Source organism: Manis javanica, chromosome 3 (genome assembly GCF_040802235.1).
Source record: "Manis javanica isolate MJ-LG chromosome 3, MJ_LKY, whole genome shotgun sequence".
Lineage (NCBI taxonomy): Eukaryota > Metazoa > Chordata > Mammalia > Pholidota > Manidae > Manis > Manis javanica.
This window is the reverse complement of record NC_133158.1, coordinates 32,906,171-32,912,170: the sequence shown is the minus strand read 5'-3', so window position 1 is coordinate 32,912,170 and position 6,000 is coordinate 32,906,171. Positions and strand designations below refer to the sequence as shown.

Below are 6,000 nucleotides of genomic sequence, written 5' to 3'. Positions count from 1 at the left end.
CTGTGTGCCCTGCGGTACGATCTGGTTATCTCTGGGCCTTGTGATGCGGGTAAGCTACCCTTCCAGCCGCCTCTAGGCTCAGACCCCAAACTCCAGCCCTTCCAGACTGCCGAATGCCCATTCCGGGTGCCGGCCAAATTCGACCCTGCAGCCTCCAGAGCTCCGAAATGGCGACCGGAGAGACGGCCAGGCCCCTCCCCTCCCCGGGAGGCGGGGCCTAAGCTCAGGCCAGAGCGGTGGATGCCCGATCCCAGTTTGAAGTCGGCCAGGCGGACGCGAGCAGCAGCAGAGGGCCAGTGGCGCCGCAGGTCGGGAGGAGGAGAACCGAGTAGCGGGCTCGCTAGCCGGGGCCGCCCGAGAGTCTCTTCATCTCGGGTGCTGGGGCCGCCATCTTAGATGGCGGGAGTAAGGCGAGAAGGAGCTTGAGACGGCTAGGCTTCCCTGCTGCTCTCCTTGGGCCCGGAAGAGGGCCAGCCGTCCGGGCTTTGGGGCGTGTGCCCTGAGGCGCGGAGCGCGAGTGCGACGATGCTGGGGCTGCCCGGGGCCCCGTCCCCTGGGCTGGGGACGCGCCGAATGTGACCGCCTCCCGCTCCCTCACCCGACGCGGGGAGGAGGAGCGGACCAGACGCCGCCGCCCGACGACGGGACACGGAGGCGGCCCAGATCCCTCAGGTAGGCAGCAGGGCCGGGCTGGGCCCTGGGTGCTGGCGGAGCCGGGCTTCCCGGCGGCCCCGCCTGCGAGGCGCTCACCGAGCGACCCTGTGGCCGCGGGGCGGAGGGCCGGGCAAGGCCGCTGTCACCCCGGTGGCGTTGGGCGGGTGGGGGCCCTGGGGGCCCGTGTCATGGCCGGCGAGCCGAGTTCCCACATCCCCGCTCGCATTTCCTTGTGTTTCGGGTAACGTGCCAGCGCCACCCCTGTACTCGGTGCACATTCTTCGTATTTTGGCCAAGGGAAAATCCGCCCAGAGCTGCCCCGTATCTGTGTTGTCACTCAGATGGGCCAGTTCCTTTTGTTTCTGGCCGCGGAGTGGGGGACCTGGGCTCGCATCTTCTCTCAGGGTCCGTCACTCAAGTGACACTCTTTAGGGAGGACGAGAGCAATAGGGAACGAGTTGGTTAAATGGGTCAGTGCCCCACCACAAAGGAATAGAGGCCTCGCCTTGGGTTTCGGGGCTCTCTGGGTTACTAATGAAAGGTTTGGGATACGTATACTGAGGTTTGCCCTTGGGATGCTTTGGAATGAAGATTCAGGGTTGTCTTTTGTGTGAGTGAGAGCCGCCAGGACGCTTCAGTTCTGCAGCTGCAGAGGCTCTGCAGAGCTACTCGATGCCCGGAGAGAGGAGTTTGGACTTCAAGAGAGGAGAGGCGGTTGTGTTCATTCATTGTTCTCTTTCCAGGGCTCTGGGTGTGCCCTCTGGTATTCATGCTCTGGTGGGAAGAGAGATAAAGATTTCCTATGTCTGGGTTCCAGACTTGTGACTGGGTTCCAGAGGGCCACTTAGTCTTAAGTAGGGAATGAAACCGGCGCACGCACGTTCGTTAAGTATTTCTCCCTGTCTTGCGTTCTGTGGGCTGAGTGGGGCGAGCCTGGCCTCAGTTCGCCCCCAAGGCGTGAAAACAATGCGCTGTGATAAGGGTGGGCTCCCCAAGTGTTGGGGGAGTTTGGAATCCCTACTTTTGCCTGGGAGGAGTGAGGAACTTTGTACGCTGGACGGGGCTTCTGCGCCGAGTTTTGAACTGATTAAGTGCTACCAGGTGAAGAGGTGGAAGAGCATTCTAAGCTGAAGGAACAACAGCTGGTTACCGAGGCTTAGAGACATGCAGGAGTTGGGATGAGTTTGGGGAGCAGCAAATAGTTTGGGGTGCAGGAAGGATGTGGTGAGAGATGAGGGTCTGAAAGAAATGATGGCTGGGTTGTCAAAGATCTTCGGAGATAGTCAGCTAATTGATTTATTTGGGTTATTTTAAATGAGTTGCTAATTTTTTTTCTTGCTGATAACTAACTTTCCTCCATCTCTTGATGATATTGAAGCTGATAGTAATTGAAAAGATTTGCTTTGTTAAACCCAGTTAAGAGCATTTTTGATAAGTACTTTATGTGAAATGTTTTATGTTTATTACACAATGGTGAGTGAACTGAACTCATATTCCTAGGAGTTCTTGCAAAAGATTCTCCTAAAGTTATATGTGCTCACAAAAATGTTGACTTTATAAATGTAGCACATTTTACTAAAACTGCATTTTAAATGGCTGTTGACAGTAGGAGCCGCGCTCTCTAGTCCTTTAGAAATTGGCCGATTGTATAAAACAGCTGAGAAAATGTAGAATGCAAGTGAATAGTTTTAGTTTGGCAAATGTGTTTTGTATAGTAAACTGTTTGGATTCATTCCTGGTTTCCAATTCTGTTAAAAAGTCTTAGCTCTGTGAATATTATTTCCCCCAAATAGCTGTATTGTTGTGTTTAATACCTATGTTAAAGTGATTATTAGGATACTAACAGATTGGAGCTCAGCGGTTCCTAAATCTTCCTGGGTTGAGATGATTATATACCACTCAAGAACACTAAGCATCTTTTGGCTTGTTTTCCTCCCCTATCATTTCAAGGGCTAAGCTGTTTGAAACGCAGCAGAAACATTTGACCCAGCTGAACACAGGATACTTGGGAAAATAAACCTATGACTGTTGCTGTTGTAGAAGCTCATCTTTTAGGTATATGGTGTTTGTGACTATAAGTTGTAGTGGAATTACTTAGCTTTTTTTAACTCTTGTCAATAGTTGAAAAATGCATATACCTTCAGGATAAAAGTATTTTGTGATAGAAGATAGAAGGCTTTAGTGAAATAGATTAGTGCATATTTGATGGGATTCGGTTTATCAGAAGAACATGATGAGAAGCAGATTAAGCTGGTCATTTAGATGAAGAGCATTCAAAAGATGAAATGGAGAGTGGTTAAACATCAAGTATTCTATAACAACTGCTCTATAAACAGTTGCTTTTAGTGTAAAACATGCCATTTGTGAAATCCAAAGTAGGTGGCTTGCTCTGAAGATTGAACAACTTCTTGGAAGTTAAATTAGACTTTTCCAGAAGCACTAGATGACTTATTAAATGGAAGATGTAATTAGGAACTTCGAACTACTATTTCAAGTAACTTAGTAGTAGTAGATGTATGATTCTACTACATTTTAATTTTAGATAAAACTTTGTAGTCACCTCTAAACATAGAAAAATGTTACAGGAGGGACATTTTGTGTGCACATTAGGAACATAATAGGCCATACATAATAACCTTAGTTCTTGGGAGGAGGTTGTGAGCCAAACAGCATGCCTTAATGTTGACTTGCAGAAGAGAATTTTAAATATTGCCTTTCAAAGGCAGTGGACTGATGTGACAGTGAGGGGTTATGGAACAGTGAAATCGAGCTTGAAAAGGCTTTTTGTTTTTTGTGCAGATTGTGGAAGATGGTTCTTAAAAACAAACGACTAGTTGGAAAACTCACCTGGACTAAATTAATTGGAAAATCAAGGAACATTGGGTTCATTTAGGATGAGGTTGTGTAGAATTTAGGTTATATTATTTTGTGTGTGTTTATGAATGTGTATGGATGAATAAAAACTAGGCTCAAAATGTAATACTAGGTATTTATGTTACAATTCAGTTAATATATTTCTGGTACAGGAATCCTTGTGATAGTAAATGGCTGGGTATTTTATTTTTGTCTTAAAGCTGTGAGTGAAAATTCCTTAATTACATATTAAAATTTTCATCTTTAATTTTACAGTGATTGAATCATTCTGTTTTGCCATTTCTCCCAGAATACTTGTGTAGCTTTCACTGATTTTAGTAGTTAACTTCAGATCTGTTAGCCTTTTTTCTAAAATTACTGAGAGAATCTCAGTTTAACCAAGGGAAAATGTCAAGTGGGTGTTGTTTCTTTGTTACTGGTTTTGGCTGAGACTATCTGAAATCTCCTTGGCAAATCACTCACAAAGTGTGTTAATTGCTTCACATTCCAATCAGTGTACATAGTTTTTCTTGAGGAACACTTGACACATAGTTTTATTTTTAGACCAGATTCTAAGGGATCTTATTGGGTGGAGATTAACAATCCTAAAACTAGTTTAGAATTTTAAGACCTTTGTGATTTAGAGATTGTTTTGTTTTTGGTTAATGAATGGGAAGCAGCAGGCAAATGACAATTAATGTTTTAGGGGTACCCAGTATTTCTAACTGTTCCCAAGGACCTTGTGGACTATTACCATTTAGTGTGTACATAATATTTTTTACTGTTTTACACCATATGTACTGTTTTAGTCAAGATGTTCTCCCCTATTTATTATCTCCCAAGTTGCAATGGAAAGCAAAAGTGGTCTGATTTATTTGAAGCTTCTTAATACTAGCCATCACATTTGAACCAAGTATTCTCCATCCATGTACGTTTCTGATGGAAGAGTCAGGTGAATTTTCAACTGTTATTTCTTTGAAATTATGAGTTTTCATTCTTAATTTGAGTATTTTGGAGGCATGCTTTTCAGCCTGCAGTAGTTTTTAACATCCATCCTTTGCTTAGTTTAGGGTACATGAAAGGATCCTGAGTTTTCACTGGAAGAGTGTGACACTTGTTCTCTGTGGCAAATCTTAGGAAGCTCAGAGTTTCTGGGAGAGGCATTTTCTTGGATCCAGATCGATTACTCAGAAAGGAGCTTCCATTTGTGTTTAAGAAAGTTTGTTGACGATAGAAAAAACTGGAAAGAGTTCAAATGCCCAACAATAATAAAATGATTAAACTGGTACAGCCACTTGATGGGGCACTATACTTTTTCATTAAATAATGGAATATCTGAAGCATTTAGGAGAGGGAAAATGCTGAACATGAAATTATGTATCTCGAATGATAACAGTTGTATAAAGAAATCTTAATACAATGGAATATTATTCCGTGCTGAAAAGAGCTGGTACATTTAACAACATGTATAAACCTTGCAAACATTGTGTCAGAGAAGCCAGTCAGAAAAGACCACATATTGCATGACTTCATTTACATGAAGTGTCCAGAAAAAGCAAATCCACAGAGACAGAAAGATTAGTGGTTACCAGGGCTGGAGGGAGGAGTGTGTTGGAGGGAGTGGGGAATAAGCAGTGACTGTGATAGGAGTTTCTTTTTGGGGAGATGAAAATGTCCTAAAATTGATTGTGGAGATGGATGCACAACTCTGTAAATATAAAAGAAACCATTGAATTGTACACTTTAAATGGGTGACTTGTATGGTGTGTGACTTACATCAAGTTGTTAAAAAAATCTCAAAGCCTACACATAGGAAGAAAATACATGTAGATATTAACAATGTGTTAAGCAGTAGAAATAAGTGTAATATTCCTCTTAATACTTTCCATATTCTCTGAATATAAATTTATTTTTTAATAGAAAAGTATATTTAATAAAACTAAATTAATTCTGTTCATAGTGTGGATTTTTGTGTCAGTCCAAACATTTGTGCACTGTCAGATTGCATTGACAACTATATTTTTGAGCTTCTTTCAGCTATTTTCTGCTTTCTCTAATTTGGGCTTGTATTACTGTTTGCCTTGACTATTGTTAGAACTTTTGAACTGAACTCCTTTTTCTTAATTCTTCCTGTGTCAGTGAATTCGGTACATTACTGCCAGATTCACTTTCTTAATATGTAGATTCTTGAAAATTAAGTTTTATTAATTTTTTTTGGGTAATAGAATGACATACCACAAAATTAAAAGGATATGGAAAGTTATGCTGTGTAAATTCTATTTTTCCCTTTATTTCCCAGCTACCCAGCTTTCTTAACTTGTATAGAAATAGCAGGTTCATATGTATGCTATTCTGTGATGATAGAGGAATATTCAAACTGGCCTTTCTTGTACAAATCTTCCAAGAGGCTTCACTGCCTCTCAGACTAAGCTACAGCTCTTGTTTCTAGGTCTCACTAATGTGGGTTCCCTGTACTATCTTGAGTGGAATTCA

General features: G+C 42.8%; 1 protein-coding gene across 2 annotated transcripts in view; it reads left to right on the top strand.

Annotated features, from left to right (window-relative positions):
- The first annotated feature begins 276 nt into the window (after nt 1-276).
- The window catches only part of RAF1 (Raf-1 proto-oncogene, serine/threonine kinase), a 72,757-nt gene continuing 67,033 nt past the window's right edge, over nt 277-6,000 (top strand). The window contains exon 1 of one of the 2 annotated variants that reach the window (XM_037000421.2): nt 277-672. The gene's annotated coding sequence lies outside the window, so the exon portion shown is untranslated. The remainder of the gene's footprint in view (nt 673-6,000) is intronic. The other variant, XM_037000422.2, reaches the window with a different exon arrangement.